Below are 17,796 nucleotides of genomic sequence, written 5' to 3' on the forward strand. Positions count from 1 at the left end.
GGTTTCATAATCTATACAGCCAGTCCAGTAAAAACTCTAGAGAACCTTTGGAAGCGTCACAAGAAGTGGGCTTACACATTCAACAAATTAGCAGACGTTTGAACACACAATGGGTGGCAAGCAGCTTCCCTGCTGTAAAAGTAGTGTGGAGGTCCTATAGCGCATTCAACAAACACTTTGAAAATGCTGCAGGAGAGCAAACAAGGAGCACAAAAGAAAGGCAAACTTATAGAGGACTTGCACATTGTTTGCAAAGCAAATAATTTCTTTCTGACTTAGGACTAATGTATGATGCTCTTTCTGAACTGTCAAACCTGTCCCAGGAGCTCCAAGCACAGTCTATCATGCTTTTAAAAGCAGAACAATTCCTAAAACGTTCAATTTGTGTGCTAAAGGTCCTTCAAAGACTCCCCAAGAGAAAAATCAGCGGAAGCCATGGAAGCACAGGCTGCAGGACATTTTGGATCTGTTCCCCTAGAATCAAATCCCAAATGAATATCAATAAATGCAAATCAGTTCCTGCAAAGCTTGATCAATAATATGGAGAGGCATCTCATTTGAAGAGGAAGTGCTACATGAACTATGCATACTTGATAAAAGCAACTGGCCATCTAAACCTAGTATAGGATATAGTGAAACAGAAGTAAAGAGACCTTGCAAGATATTTAATCCGTGTGAAAACCAAGCTGTTAATGTCACGAGAGATTTTATTCACGACAAAAGCAGGGAGCCTGAAAACCTTAAACCACTGATCAGTTGCACACAAACCATTCCATGTAACACAGCTGAGTGTGAAAGATGGTTTAGCTTAATAAACAATGTATGTACGGATAAAAGATCTTTTCTATTGATGTCAAATGTAAGTATCCCATGATGATCAGTATAAATGGGCCTCCTCTTAATCTTTTTGAGCCTAGGAAGTATGTAACAGTATGTAACAACATGGTTAAGAAAGCACCAACAGAAACAAGAAGATTAATTAAATCTAAGAAGCCTCAGAAAACCCATATTTGGAACATTTTATGGACACATTAATTTGGTTCAGTCTGTTTTTAGATTAATTAATTTCTTCTGTACTTAATACTTGAATATGTTTTGCTTATGTACTGTTTTATATTTTCTTTAACATGTTTTTAATACAAAGTCAACTGTTCTACGTTTGCTGTACATTTGCTCAAATATACGCATCAGAGAAACTTTGCAATGTCAAGTATGCTTAAAAGTAAAAATAAATTATCGATTACATTGTACTAACGGGTGTGCTTTTGTCTCTAAGCACATTATACCCAAGGGACATATCATGCTGTTAAATCCTTTCTTTTCCTATTTAAATCATTCATATATGGTCTGCATAAAGTGGAACTCCAATGCTTTGGTTTGAATTTGTCTTTATTGTAGCTCTTCATGCATTAATTTTACAAATTGTTTAAGTTTCCTTTTTGACCGTCTCATTTTGCTGCAGTCTCTTTAAATGCAAATGAGAGACTTCAAACCTCGCCCCCGCAAGCTGCGGAGCCTTCCACTCCACCCCGTAATTTGTAATCCCATTACTAAAGTTACTGACAATATTTTTACACAAACTGCATGTAAGATACCTTTTAAAATGTTAATGCTACCACAAATTGAGTGAACACAACTTTTAAACAAGACAATAACATTGTTAACGTGTTAGCTAACCCTAGCATCAAGAACATCACTGAATGCATTTGGATCATGTGTTTCCCAAGCAAAAAGGGCAACCAAACAGATTGGAAAACTGTACGTTTAATATTGTTATTCAAAACACAATAAGGTCATCTCCTTAAAGAGCTAAAAGCAAGCGCACCGTGCTAACATTAGCAGGAGTCATGAAGCTGTGCTATCAAAACAACAGCCAGTAAGTTACATCAACACCTCAACAATCAAGCTTGCTGTCATTTTACCGTTATCTGCAGCTTACCTCTTTGCACTGTCTGTCGCTTCTATAGAATGAAGGAACTGACCCCTGAGACACATGGAGTCTTTCGGCTAATCCTCCTTCATACTGGCCGAGGTTGCTGAAACACTCCTCCCTGAAGTACTTCGCGCAAACGAAGAGGACTTTCCCCACTGATGTCTGCACGTTTCATGAAAAATAAAATTTACACAGGCACTCCGAAGAGGTTCTGATCCTAGGGGATGGTGTAATGACTGGTGTGGGTTAATGTGTCATCTGGAGTGACTAAATTCAAATTTTCTAGACTTCCAGAGACTCCAAATACACAAAAAATGTGTGCACACACAGGTGCTCTTCATAAAATTAGAAAAGTGAAACTTGTATATTATATTATATTCATTCATTACACACAGACTGATATATTGATGGTTATAACTGACAACTAATGAAAACCCCAAATTCAGTATCTCAGAAAATTAGAATATTACTTAATACCAACACAAAAAAAGGATTTCTAGAAATGTTGATCAACTGAAACATATGAACATGAAAGGTATGAGCATGTACAGCACTCAATACTTAGTTGGGGCTCCTTTTGCCTCCTTTTACTCCAGCAATGCAATGTTGCATGTAGTCAATCAGTCTGTGGCACTGCTTAGGTGTAATGAGAGCCCAGGTTGCTCTGATAGTGGCCTTCCGCTTCTCTGAATTGTTGGGCCTGGCTTATTGCATCTTCCTCTTCACAATGCTCCATAGAAAATCTAAGGGGTATTGTGAAGAGGAAGATGCAAGTTAAGGTCTGGCAAGTTTGCTGGCCAATTAAGAACAGGGATACAATGGTTTTTAAACCAGGTACTGGTAGCTTTGGCATTGTCCTGTTGTAAAATTGAATTTGCATCTCCATAACGTTGGTCAGCAGCAGGAAGCATGAAGTGCTCTAAAACTTCCTGGTAGACAGCTGCGTTGACCTTGGACCTCAGAAGACACAGTGGACCAACACCAGCAGATGACATGGCACCCCAAACCATCACTGACTGTGGAAGCATTACACTGGACCTCAAACAACGTGGATTCTGTGCCTCTCCTCGCTTCCTCTAGACTATTGGACCTTGATTTCCAATGGAAATGCAAAATTTACTTTAATCAGAGAACATAACTTTGAACCATTCAGCAGCAGCCCTGTCCTTTTTGTCTTTAGCCCAGGCAAGATGCTTCTGACGCCGTCTCTTGTTCAAGAGTGGCTTGACACAAGGAATGCGACAGCTGAAACCCATGTCTTGCATACATCTGTGTGTGGTGGTTCTTGAAGCACTGAATTCAGCTGCATTCCACTCTTTGTGAATCTCCCCCACATTTTTGAATGGGTTTTGTTTCACAATCCTCTCCAGGGTGCTGTTATCCCTGTTGCTTGTACACTTTTTTTCTACCACATCTTTGCCTTCCCTTCTTTCCCTTTTTCCCTAAAATGAAAAAGAAATAAAAATTTGAAATATAACACTTTGTGTGTATGAATGAATATAATATACGTGTTTCACTTTTTGAATGGAATTACTGAAATAAAAACATTTTTTCATGATATTCAAATTTTGTTTATTTATGTATGTACAGTGGTTGGACAATGAAACTGAAACACCTGTCATTTTAGTGTGGGAGGTTTCATGGCTAAATTGGACCAGCCTGGTAGCCAGTCTTCATTGATTGCACATTGCACCAGTAAGCGCAGAGTGTGAAAGTTCAATTAGCAGGGTAAGAGCACAGTTTTGCTCAAAATATTGAAATGCACACAACATTATGGGTGACATACCAGAGTTCAAAAGAGGACAAATTGTTGGTGCATGTCTTGCTGGCGCATCTGTGACCAAGACAGCAAGTCTTTGTGATGTATCAAGAACCACGGTATCCAGGGTAATGTCAGCATACCACCAAGAAGGACGAACCACATCCAACAGAATTAACTGTGGACGCAAGAGGAAGCTGTCTGAAAGGGATGTTCGGGTGCTAACCCAGATTGTATCCAAAAAACATAAAACCACGGCTGCCCAAATCACGGCAGAATTAAATGTGCACCTCAACTCTCCTGTTTCCACCAGAACTGTCCATCGGGAGCTCCACAGGGTCAATATACACGGCCGGGCTGCTATAGCCAAACCTTTGGTCACACATGCCAATGCCAAACGTCGGTTTCAATGGTGCAAGGAGCGCAAATCTTGGGCTGTGGACAATGTGAAACATGTATTGTTCTCTGATGAGTCCACCTTTACTGTTTTCCCCACATCCGGGACAGTTACGGTGTGGAGAAGCCCCAAAGAAGCGTACCACCCAGACTGCTGCATGCCCAGAGTGAAGCATGGGGGTGGATCAGTGATGGTTTGGGCTGCCATATCATGGCAATCCCTTGGCCCAATACTTGTGCTAGATGGGCGCGTCACTGGCAAGGACTACCGAACCATTCTTGAGGACCATGTGCATCCAATGGTTCAAACATTGTATCCTGAAGGCGGTGCCGTGTATCAAGATGACAATGCACCAATACACACAGCAAGACTGGTGAAAGATTGGTTTGATGAACATAAAAGTGAAGATGAACATCTCCCATGGCCTGCACATGACTTGTATATGTCATTCCCTAGACAAATTGACGCTGTATTGGCCACAAAAGGAGGCCCTACACCATACTAATAAATTATTGTGGTCTAAAACCAGGTGTTTCAGTTTCATTGTCTAACCCCTGTAGCTCTTCCACACAATAGGACAAATGATAACAGTTGTAAACAACCATGTCAGTTAGTTTCAATTGGATCCGGAGGAGAAAGGTAGATTAAGGATAAAGTTATTGTGTGAATCTTGTCTCATGCATACATTTTCAATAGATCTGTGGTTCAGTTAGAATGGAAGGTACTGAGTGTGTTGTGTTTTACCGGTGTTTGGTGGCTTAAAATCCCTCTGACCACTGTGCAGGACTTGTATATGTCATTCCCATATTTCCTTAAATATTATTTTACTATTTCCTTAATAATATAACTTTTAAATATTATTTTAATAAATAATGGCAGCTAATTAAACAAAGTTGAGGATTAGTCATCAAGAAGGTTGATTTTATTGTCTAAAGGTATGCTGATTATTGTCTAAGTTGGTTCCAAGACTAACTTAATTTCATTTCTAGATTCTTCAAGGTAATCCTTGGTTCTCAAACATAAATATTGCATGGTAATGTTGCATCACTCTTTTGGTCATGGTTTTCAACCATCTTTGATTAACTTGTTTATAGTGTACATAGCCCATTGCTCTTCCTTATTCTTAATTTTGCTTGGTAGTTTAGTTGGGTTGAGTTTGTTAATAAAAATATGTTTGACTTTGAGTTAACCTATTTTTGTTAATAAATTCTTGTATTTTATGAAATTGTGTGAATTCATTCTGTGTGTGTGCAGAGTTTTGCTCTTCAATAATGCCAGAGCTTGGCTAATCCCTTTCTATTTTGTCATAATACCACCGCGTTATTGGGCTGGTATTCACAGGACAACCCTTAACAGACCAAATTATTATTTAATAAAATAATAAAGTATTAATATTAAATAATATATTCATATTAATAATCACAACACTTAAAACAATATTGGGATTATCAGGCTCTGTCACATATTTTGCTTTATCCCAGTTAGATTGTCACTAATTTCCAGAAGAGCTCGTCAACACCCTGTGAAGACCACCCAAGTTCTGACAAATTTTTGCGATCATAGCCAGGTTTACGTTTTGTGTATCAGCTCTAAATGTTTACTTCCATTTGATATGAGGGGAATCAAACCAATTTCACTACATTTTTGGGGTTTAAATTTTATTTTGATTTGTATTGGTCAGTTTTACATACTGATTAGCAACAGCATTACAAGCACTTACTGGCTAACTCAATTATTATCTTGTCTCAAAAAAGTGTTTTCCTGGAAACCACTTGGACCTGAATTTTATGCAGCTGCTTTGTTGCACATCACCAACCTTTGCATTGTTGCACACTAACACTCATTCACTTCAACCATATTTCACAAACACAGTGTTGTCCCATATTGTTATGTTCAGGTGAAAATTGCAGAAGCACAGATCAATACACATTAGCGGGTTAAAAGAAAGAGTACATTTACTGTATGGCAGAATGAAAAAAAGGGTGTGCTTATGCTTTTCAAGTAGACAAAATGATGTACAGGATTTCTAAGAAGTGGTGTATTCATTGATGGGTGAGTGGGTCTTGAGAGGCAGAGAATTTTAGTTTTTTTTTCTAGGCAGAAATGTGTGACATCACTTTGCTACTGCAAAAAACAACAGCTCATCAAATGACATGGATTTTCCACCGCAGTACAGAAATGGACAAATTGTAGTGGGTATGAGAGCAGAGGTGGGAAAAGGAGGAGACAATGGTGAGTGCAGGAAATGGGTTCAGATGGCAAAAGTGGCTGGGCAAAAAAAAATGTTTCAATAACATGGTAAAATGCAGCTCATGAAAGGCTGCAGCTGAGACAGTTGGAACACAATCGATACATATGCTTCAGTTAAGATTTGGCCAAACAGATGGCTGAAACGAAGAGAAAGTAGATCCGTCTTTAAAAGCTGTTAAAATCCTGGAAATAGCAGGGATAATCTGTCAATGAATTATGTATATTGAAGTTGTGTCTGCATGTGTGTGTGAGTACACTGGGCAGGGAAATGTGGCCTATGATACCTCACCTCTCCACTGATGTGGTAAATCAGCCATCAGCCATGTGACAAGCTCAGTGCCCCCCTGCTCTGCCCAATGAGACATGACCCTCAGCGCTGGTACCGCCCTCTACTTGAAGGAGCTTTGATATCCCTCCTCGCTCCACTGACCAACCAATGGGATGGGGCGCACCCACAGCATTCCTCCAAACCACCCAAATGGAACAGCTGAACACATCCCATCATGCAACAGAAAATGCCTTGAGAAAAAACATTGGCCTTTACAAGTGCATGGATGTGAGGGTGAGGGTATTAATGCATCTCCCTGGGTCTAAAACTGGAGGGTTATCAGCTCAGTCCACCACTGACCCGTAGGGAGCCAACAACTGTTTCCTGTCTCCCGGAATTAGCTTAGCCAGCAGGAACCTTGTTGCAGTATGGGGTATTACATTGTCTTCACCAAAACTAAAATAGATTGTGAGCACAGTGTGTGAAAATCTTTCCTTTACTGCATTAGTGGAAAGTCTGGTGCAGTTCTTAGCACTGCTGCTATGTGAAATGCGCATTGGTCTGTTGATGCATGATTAGGTTCTCACCCATTTCTCAGGTTTCCTTCACAATAACAAAACATGCATGTTAATTGTCCTGAGTGTGCTGGCACTGTTGTGTTTTTTCTGTAATGTTTTCTGTCACTGCTGACCCTCGACCTAATCTAATGTACTATAATCAGTGTTGGGAATGTTACTTTAAAAAAGTAACTGGTCATAGTTAGTAGTTACTTTCCCCAAAAAAGTAACTGAGTAGATTAACTAGTTACTAGGTAAAGTAACTATTCAGTTACTTTTTAGAATCTAAAATGATGTTACAAGTTGCTGACCAGAAAAATTGAGCCTTTTCTGTTTGCACAGTGTAGGATTAACGGAGCTGGCGCTCGCCGCAGCAGGCCTCAGGTTGTTAGCCACAAGTATTGTGGAAGGGTGAGACAATGCGAGGTGCTTCATAAGGTTGGAGTTTCTGGTCGTGGATGTGGATAATTCCTTTGTTCCCGGACATAACTTGCAAATCACATGCACATTTTATAAAGCTTTGCAAGTGTTGTAGAAGGGTGAGTGTCAGGATCTGAGGATGTTTAGGTTTTGTTTTGTACCTTGTTAATGATTATTTTCCTTGTGGTTTATCTACTTTGAGTTTAGTTTCTTGTTCTAATTATTATGGCTGTTTTCTAGTTGTCACTTTTATTCCTTATTTATTCTTGTATTCTGTTCATGTGTTTTAGGTTATGTTGTGTAAGAACGTCCTTTTGGTAGATTGTGTTACTGCTTCTCTGTTCAGCCCAGCTATGCTTTGTGTTCACTTCTGTCTCAGCCCATTCATGTTTGTTTCCACTAACTGCCCATGTTTAGTCTGTTTTGGTTTATTAATTAAACCCCTTTATTTTTACTTGATGCTGCCAGTTTGCAAAGGGGTCCCATTCTTGAAACCACACTGACAATAAAATGATGCAAGGTGCTTCGTAAGGTTGAAGTTGCTGGTCACTGACGTGGATAAATTTTTTGTTCCAGATATAACTTGCAAATCACGTGCACATTTTTGCCTTTAACTTGAGCAAACGTGAAATATTGCCTATACTTCCAACTTTTGAACGCTGTCTTTGAATTTACAAGACTCCCCTCCATCGACATGTTTCTTTCTTGTTGTTGGTTTACTCTGTCTGTGTGGTGAAAACCCACCTACCTGATGGCTTCTCAGCCAATCGGTGTCATGTACTCGGTGTCAGTACTCAGGGATGTATTCAACTCCCACCTCTGGTTGCAGTTGATGGAGGTTGGAGATATGGAGTCTGAGTGGACTATGTTCTCCGATTCTATTGGAGAACATAGTCCTCTATTTAATTCCGCTTGTAACTGTGGCCATAAAGTTTGAGGTGCTTGTTGCGGCGGCAATCTCCGTTCCCGGTGGTGGACACCAGCAGTAAGGCTTGCCGTCAAGCTGAAGAAGGAGTCCTATCCCCTGTGGTTGGCTTGTGGGACTGTTGGGACCCCAGCCATGGTTACAACATTAAAGGCCAGTGTGAACTTTCATGGAACTTTCTAAATATATTGCATTAACCTACTTCCAGCTCAGCCCAGGAAGAGGAGGAGTGGGAGCTGGAATCTTTGACCCAAAGACACCTTTCCCCCCTCTGCTCGGTCTCATTCTGGCTGCGGGCAGCAGCTAATGGAGGGACAAGAAAACGCGTCAGCTGAAAGTCTTGGAACTTGCGGGAAAGTAAGGCCTCTCCTTCAAAGAGTCTTTGGATCCAAAAGTGACTACGATCACGCCAATCGTATGCAACAGAGTTGAGTAATGATTTGCTGTTCGGGTATTTGAGTATATATGTATATATGCATGTATCTATCTATCTATCATACGCACACACATAACACACACATTAGGGATGTATTCAACTCCCACCTCTGGTTGCAGTTGAAGGAGGTTTGAGATATAGAGTCCGAGTGGACTATGTTCTCCGACTCTATTGTCGATTCAGATGATTAGGTTCATAGCTCGTTTAGAGACCCTTTTAATGATATGCTAATTTTGTGAGATAGGAATTTTGGGTTTTCATGAGCTGTATGCCAAAATCATCCGTATTAAGACAATAAAAGACCTGAAATATTTCAGTTAGTGTGCAATGAATCTAAAATATATGAATGTAAAATTTTCATCATGACATTATGGAAAATAATGAACTTTATCACAATATGCTAATATTTTGAGAAGGACCTGTATATATATATACGGGCAGAACTCTCGACAATAGTTGTAGACGTGGTCAAGACGATCTGCTGCAGTTCAAACCGAGCATCAGAATTGGGAAGAAAGGTGATTTAAGTGACTTTCAACGTGGGATGGTTGTTGGTGCCAGACGGGCTGGTCTGAGTATTTCAGAAACTGCTGATCTACTGGGATTTTCACGCACTACCATCTCTAGGGGGAGAAGGGGTATGAAAAATAAGTTTTACTTCTTCATACCCCTTTTCAGACAATTTATATTAATTAATAATCAATGTCAGATCTCAGGTTAAATATACTGACAAGTTTGCTTGTTGGAAAATGTTTATTTTACTGGTTTCTATTTGTGTTTAAGTTAATTTAATTTATTTGGAACTGGAAATTTAATTTAATTTAATGTTTACCAAACACTTCTTTGTATGGTATTTGGATATTTGTTTGTTTGTTATAAGCATTTCTGAAATTGATTTATTTATTTACTGTTGTTTGTCATTGTCTGAAATCATTGTCTGAAATAAATAAATAAATCATCATCTAGGGTTTACAGAGAATGGTCCAAAAAATAGAAAATATCAAGGGAGCGGCAGTTCTGTGGGCCCAAATGCCTTGTTGATGTGTGGAAATATATTATGTATGTGCATCATTATTATTATGTTCATAACCAGTGTGGGAAATAAAATGTATAACCTGTGTTAGTATAAGACATTGTGTGGCCTGCAGAATTGTTATTGCACAAACTTGGCCTTGAGTGTGATGAAGCAGAAAAATACTGAGAACTGAAGGAGAGTGTGAAAAGTCGAGACTGACTTACTGCCTGCTTATATCAGTAGATACAGGGTGCAGCTGGTGGACAATGACTGTCTAAATATGGTAAGCCGGAAAAGTGTGTACGTGACTACATGTGAGAAAATACTGTAAACAGGGCGCTGCCCATTTTAATGTGTGTTTTAATAAAAGTAATGTGCCCAGTGAGAAGCTCCAAAGTCGTCTCGGTGTGTGTCCTGATCACATGAGAGCTTCCCCTGGTCCAGGTACTTTGAATGACATACAGCTGTCTCCGTGTGATTTATTCTAATGTGTTGTGAATTCCTCCAGGTTACGGTGAATAAACGAACGTGCAGAAGGCCTCTTTAAAGGGGTACTTCAACAATTTGGTGACCCCAACGTGATAACAAGAGAGTGTGACAGACGGAATCTTCTGACACCGAGCGCCCACGAAAAACCAGGTAGGCAGAGCCTATTGTATTAAATTCTGCCGATTGAATTTATGTATTAACCAGGGAGTCAGTTGATTCTGAATGTCATTTTACTCTGCAACACTGTAAAAGAGTGTGCGTTAACTGGACGTGTTAAAATGGAGTCAGATACGAAAAGATGAAAAAGGTTAAAGTCCTTAAAAAAGGTGATATTGCTGGGTGTGGCATCCCAACTTATTGATTGACAAATCACTAAGATAAAGCTGGGTTTAAGTCCCGTGTTTTTGGCAAAACACAAAGTATTGACAGGTTAAAGTCCTGTGAGAACTTCATCTGGATTTTTAAACAGGTGACTGCTTCATTCAAATCTATGAAGGCCCATCTAGTGGTCACACAGAGGAATTACAGTCGAAGTTAAATCATTGGACACTCGTTCTGAATTAAAAATGCGGTTGGATTTTTGATTATTTGAGGGAAAATAAAATGCATTTATTGAATATAGGGTGAAGTGGCTTGTAGTGGATTGTTTCTGCATATTTGTGCATATTTCCTGTGTGCGAGTGTCTGTCACAGACAGTTGTGCTGAATTGAGGCAGTGCGAGCTGGAATGTGTGTGTGTGCGACTGACCTGGATGATTATTTGCGGTAAAATAAAAGACAAGGTACTACATATAAATATTGTGGTGCGGATTATACAAGAAATGTGAATGTTAAGTGTTTTTGCTGATATTAAACGGGAATGACTGTGACAAGTGCTGACTGACTGATTATATGTGTGTGTGTATCTGGGTGACGCCCGCACAGAGCGGGCTTGCCATAGCTGTTTATGAAATGCACTGTATTGTCCGGTAACCTGGCATGTTGACAAGGACAAGACAGTGATAAGCGGATTTTATATGCATATTGTGAAGCGTTAATTGAACATTTATTTCACAGGATTTTAAACAACATGGAAGAGGAATTTTTTGAAAAACCAGGATGGTTAGATTTAAACACACAAGTAACTAACATACAAGCACTGGTTCTCCAAACGAGAGGTAAGGACGACGCTGATAAAATGAAAAACAAAATCGAAAAAAATGTAAGACAAACAATGAAGGCGGATGGAATTAATTTGACGGACAAGTGGAATTTAGGTGATTGGTTTAGAAAGAAACTGAACACAGCCAAGAAAAACATACAGGAAGCACAAAGTAAGTTGAATGAAGCTACTGTTTGGTCCAAAGGTAAGTACCGGACAAACGTAGATAAATTTGAAAAAGAAGAGCGCTTCTGGGGAGACATACTTTTGATTTACCAGACTGGGCTGAAAGGGATCCTCATACGACCCACAGCCAGAGCAGCGGCAAAGTATAGAGCATATGAAGCAGAGATCAAAAGGATGAGCGAATTCAAAAAGAAGCTCGGAGCCATCCAAGATGATGACCAAAATAGTCTGCTTGAGGAGAGTGAGGACTGGACAAAGACAGAGGGCCCTATAATCCCCGACCCCAGAGACTCAAGGACAGAAGATGCGGAGAGTAGAAAGGGACATCCGAACTTAAAGCAACTCAAAGCAACTGGAAGCAGCGGCAACTTGAAGTTGATGGACATGGAGATCGACTCTAGTGAATCGGAACAGGAAGAAGAAGACGGAGCTCTCTTAGAGATACCAACTATTGAAATAACTGAAGAAACAGACGATGAAGAAATTGAGTCAGAGCAAGAGCAGGCTCAAGGAGACGCTGAGTCCAGCCAAGAAACAACTACTACCCCATTCATCACAAAGAAGGGGAATAGTTTGCTTCGAGACAAGGCCAGGACCACACAGAATCTGCAAAAGATCGCCCGGGATAGGGCCAACTTAAACGCCTCCTTAGAGAAATATAAAGAGACCCTCCGAAGTATGCTCAACACCTCAAGCTACAGGAAACACGACCCTGCACAAAGTGAAGTGAGAGACCTCGCCTTCCAGTATGACCAAGAAAATAAACCAAACGGTGCTGGTAACCAACCCAGAACGCCAAAAAAGATGGATTATGAAGAACCAAGAAAGGTTACCCAGAAATCAGACGAAGTCATGATGAGGAGAACTCTAGACCCCTTGCCGTCAGACGCAAAACGAATTTCCCTGCAAAATGGGACCCGACTCTATCAAGTTATCGGAGACCCCTGGGGCATGGAAGGAGACGGGCTGTTGGTTTTCACCAATGATAACTTCAAGATCCACAACACCAAATTTAGGAAGAAGTTAAGAGCTGAGGCGGGGGAAAGCTACAAACAAGAAGTTCGAGAGCTGAGGACGAAAGTGAGCCAGAATAAAGCAACCAAGGTGCATCTGACTAGTGGGGCCGACCTCGCTTATTATGCTGTGATTCACTCTCCCATAGCCTCTTACAAAAAAGATGAACACTTGAAAGATTACAGAGAAAAAATGTGGGTAGCCCTGGAAGGAGGACTGAATGCTGCCATCAACCACGGCTTAAGACGGGTGATGATATGCTTAGATGGACTGAGATCGCATAACCTGCCCTGGGAATCAGCAGAAAAGGTAACTGTTGCGAAATCACATCATGTAGTCAAGGATCTGCTGTCAAGTGCCTCACAGAAAGAGATAGTCATCATCACTTCACCGAGCCAGCATGAGAGCAGAAGGAAGAGAGAGCTGGCGTTAGTAGAAAAGATGGAAGAGAAAAGGCCAAAACATCCTCCAGAGCTGCACACGACAAAAATCAAAAGAGGAAGCGGAATTGAATCACACCCTGATGAAAGACTTTATTCACACCAGAGTGAGATTACTCAAGAACCCCGTCAGGAGAAAAGGCCACGACAAGCAAAAAGGGACACAGCTGCTCCTCCAACTTCCATGCGGGCTGTGGAACGTAGCCTCGCCAGTTGCAGCCTGGAAGACCTAGAAGAAACAGGGCCAGTTCCAATTAAAAGTTTAACAATAAAGAAAAACATAAAGCAAAGTCCAGCCATAGAGGGATTTCTGAGTCCAATTAGGATGGCTCCCCTAAACCCAGGGGAGGACAGCGAAGTTAGTGGCTCAGAAGAAGAGGAACCACCGGAACATGACATCTCAGGTGCGGAAAGTGATGACAGTGAAAGCCTGCTTTCTATCCCTGTGCAACCTGCAACCCCACACAAGCCACTCAAGATAGGACAGAGAAAAGGAGAAAAGAAAGCGGTGGAGGTGTTTGACATCTACCGAGTTTCAGAAAAACTGGCCAGAGACCTGACATGGGGCCCGGTTCAAGCGAATGATGGCCGTCGGACGTACATCCCAGAAGCTGGACAGAAAGAGTACCACACCCTGGCTGTATGGGCCGATCGGCTAGAGGATAAAGTTGAACTAAAGGTGAAAGCAACAGTGGGGGAATGGGCTAACATCCTAATGATGCCATCCTACCACACCCTAGCAGCCTGTCAACCCCTAACTAGTAAGTTCAGATCTGCTTATGTTGGAGTTGTACATGATGTGATGTTAAGAAGAATGAAGAAAGCCGCATATCAGTATGCGCAAGAAACAGAGCGACAAGTAGATGAGCTATCGGCTGAAGAAGAGGAAGAACCCCCACGGCCTACAGCACCCCTCTCCACCAGCAAGCCTAGGAAGGAAACATCAGTACAGTGCCTGGCATCCAGTCCTGAAGGTGATGTTTTCCGTGAATACAAAAAGATCAAGACTTTAATTAGAGAGAAAAGAACTGAAGAAAGTAATGAAGATTACATCAAAGATGTGTGGCCGATGATTAGAAATGCTACTGAATGTGACGAAGCTAAAAAACTGTGGCTTTGCCACATAACAGCACATCCCATAGACAAAGAAGAAACCGCTGAAGTCCACTATGGAAGATTAGTGTTGGAAGACATGGATGATGAAGACTCCCAGATCAGGAGAGCCAAACTGCGTATGGACAGAGGTCAGCGCCTTGCACCAGTGTGGCATGTGCTTAAGCAGACAATCTCACCGACCAGATATGTGAAAGCCCTCCGAGAAATAACCCAAGGCAGAAGAGGAGAAATCGCTTTTGCTAAAATGCCGATGCTGGGGACAACAGTTCCACAGATGGACCGAGCAGTAGTTTCTTATGATCTGGAGCAGCAGTTTTACGAAGATAGAAGAAAAAAAGAAACAGGACAAGGGGTCAGACCACCAACTAAGGCTGGTGTGAAAGCTCCAGTCAACCCTCCTAACCGACCACCGCTGCAGAGAAGAGAAGAACCTCAAAGAAGATTCTACGGACCGCCACCATCCCAGGGTCCACAAAAGAAAAGCACATACATCCCTAAAGAGGAATACGACAAGCTGTCCACAGAGGAAAAGAAGGCCCTCTTCGAGTCCCGTCGACCTGGGACCGGAGGGCCTGCTAAGTAAATGATGACACGGCCGCGAGTCACCCTGGAAAATGCCTACTGGAGTGGGGACGAAATCTACACAGAAGTGGGAAAAGAACCCTATCTGGTGGACACAGGGGCTGAGGTATCCATGACTCGCAGAGGCCTAAAAACGACAGGATACCTTACGGTCCAATTCGCCAACGGGACCGTAGAAGAGATGCCGTATGGAACTTGGCAAGGAATTATTTGGGTGAAAGGACCATACAACCTCATCACCGTCACAGACCTGAAAGAGCTCAACAAACCTCTGAAAGAACGCCACTCTCTATCACAAAGATTGAGCCAGCTACGGTCAAGGTTAGTAAAGATAAGACCGACTCAAAGTAGAACCGAGGCCCCAGAGTGGTACAAAGCAGTAGATGTGCCAGAAGTAACCGAACAAAAGCTGAAAGAAAGTGACTTCTCCCCGGCTGGGAAAGAGAGGTTGCGGAAGATCATCACCTCAGCTAGTGTTGCCCGGTTCAAGAATGACTGCGGGGATTTGGGACCAAAGTATGTACACCTCATAGAAGGGGGAGTGCATCCACCTGTTCGGCAGTACCCCCTAAACCCGGGTGCTGTTGAAGAAATGGATAAAATAGTAAAAGAATTGAGTGCACTAGGAATCATCAGAGAAGAGCTAAATCCGATCACTAATAGTCCCATTCAAGCCGTAAAGAAACCCGAGTCAGCAGGAGGAGGTTGGAGGCCAGTAATCAACTTCAAAGCCCTCAATCGAAGAACCATAGCAAACCGGGCCAGCCTAATTAATCCCCAGGGTGCATTAAAGACGCTAAGAGTCAAAAAATATAAATCCTGCATTGACTTAGCAAATTGATTTTTCTCCCTCAGACTCGCAAAGCAATCACAAGGCAAGACGGCATTCACACACAAAGGAAAAAGTTATGTATGGCAAAGATTACCCCAAGGGTACAAGAACTCCCCTAATGTGTTCCAGTCAGCGGTGATGGAAGTTTTGGGTGATATAGGAGCAACAGTGTACATAGATGATGTGTTAATTGCAGATGACACTGAAGAAGAACATTTACAGAGACTGCAAATCGTGGTGGAGAGAATTACAGCAGCAGGTTTGAAGCTGAATCTCAAGAAATGCCAGTTTGGACAGTTTCAAGTGAACTACCTAGGGTTCCAAGTAACGACAGATTTGGGACTCTCGGACGGATATCGAGAAAAGCTGACACAAATCCAGCCACCTGCATCTGAAAATTATCTACAAAAGATTTTGGGACTCTGTAATTATATGAGAGATCATGTTCCTAACTATCAAAGATATGCTAAGGCACTATATGCCTGCCTAAAGAAGCGAGAAGGAGAGGATGAAGCGACAAAGAAAAACTGGACATGGACTGCCGCAAACCAGAACGACCTGGAAAAGCTCAAGAAAGCGATCCAAGAAGCTGTGAGGTTGGAACCAAGGAGCCTAACTGAAAAGTTAGTTGCCGAGATCAGCTGTGAAGATGAGGAATCCATGCTGAAAGTAAGCAATGAAAATGGGGGGCTAGTAATGTTGTGGAGTTACACATTGTCATCTGTAGAAAAGAAATTCCCCCAAGAAGAAAAAGAATTAGCAGTGCTTGCTAGATACTGGAGTACCTTGAAAGACCTAGCACAAGGCCAGCAGATTAAAGTCAACACACAAAGTCAAGTCCACAAGTATCTCAGGAAAGGGACGGTGGAAAGCACAAAAGCAACAAACACAAGGTGGGGAAGATGGGAAGACATCCTGCTGGACCCCGACCTAGAAATTGGCCCAGCACAACCACCCAACAAGAAGACACCTTTAAAGCCACCTGTGAGAGACAGACCGCCAGAATGGATACTATACACCGACGGGTCAAAGAAAGGACTGGATCAGATGGCCTACTGGGGGTTTATTCTCAAACAGCAAGGTCAAGAAAGGTGCCGTCAGAAAGGTAAAACTCCCGGTAGTGCACAAACGGGAGAAGTGACAGCAGTGCTGGAAGGAATGTTGGAGTTGGTAAAGAGAAGAATTAAAACAGCCAAGATAATCACAGATAGCCACTACTGTGCTCAAGCCTTGAACGAAGACTTATCCATTTGGGAAGAGAATGGATTTGAAAGTGCCAAAGGAAAGCTAGTGGCCCATTATGACCTGTGGAAAAAGATCGCCGAGTTGAGAATGAGCCTGGAACTGGAAGTAGAACACCAGAAGGCTCACACCCGAGAAGGAGCTCACTGGCGTGGAAACAATGATGTGGATCGCTATGTTCAACAAAGAAAAGTTGTCTTTGTCGGGATCGAGAAGTGGGACAGAACGCCACAAGGACGGGCGGTCCCTGAAGAGTACGTGGATGAGGTAGTACGGAGCGTGCATGAGGCCTTAGGACATGCAGGCGTGCTGCCTACCCGTAAAGAATTGGAAGAGCAGGACCTCTGGATCCCTATGAAACACATCCGCCGTGTGCTACGGGACTGTAAAGTATGTGGTCAATACAACGCAGGACGCCGAGGACAGAGGCTGGAAGGTTTAACCATCAAAAGCACCATCCCCTGGGGCTCAGTATGTATGGACGTCGCAGGCCCCATGGGGATAACAGGGAAGAAAGGTGAAAAATACCTCCTGGTGCTAGTGGATTAAATGTCAGGGTATGTAACTGTAAAAGCAGCAAGGAGAGCCAACGGCAGCAGTGTCGTTGCCATGCTGGAGCAAGTCTGTAGTTCCCTGGGGGTACCTAAGGAATTACGAACGGACAATGGGACTCATTTTCGCAACACACAGGTTGATCACTGGTGCCAGAGACATGGAGTAATGAGAATTTACTCTCCACCATACACTCCCCAAGCAAACGGAGTGGTGGAACGCACCATAGGCCTGGTGAAAAA

The sequence above is a fragment of the Girardinichthys multiradiatus genome, chromosome 12, assembly GCF_021462225.1.
Source record: "Girardinichthys multiradiatus isolate DD_20200921_A chromosome 12, DD_fGirMul_XY1, whole genome shotgun sequence".
In the NCBI taxonomy this organism is placed as follows: Eukaryota; Metazoa; Chordata; class Actinopteri; order Cyprinodontiformes; family Goodeidae; genus Girardinichthys; species Girardinichthys multiradiatus.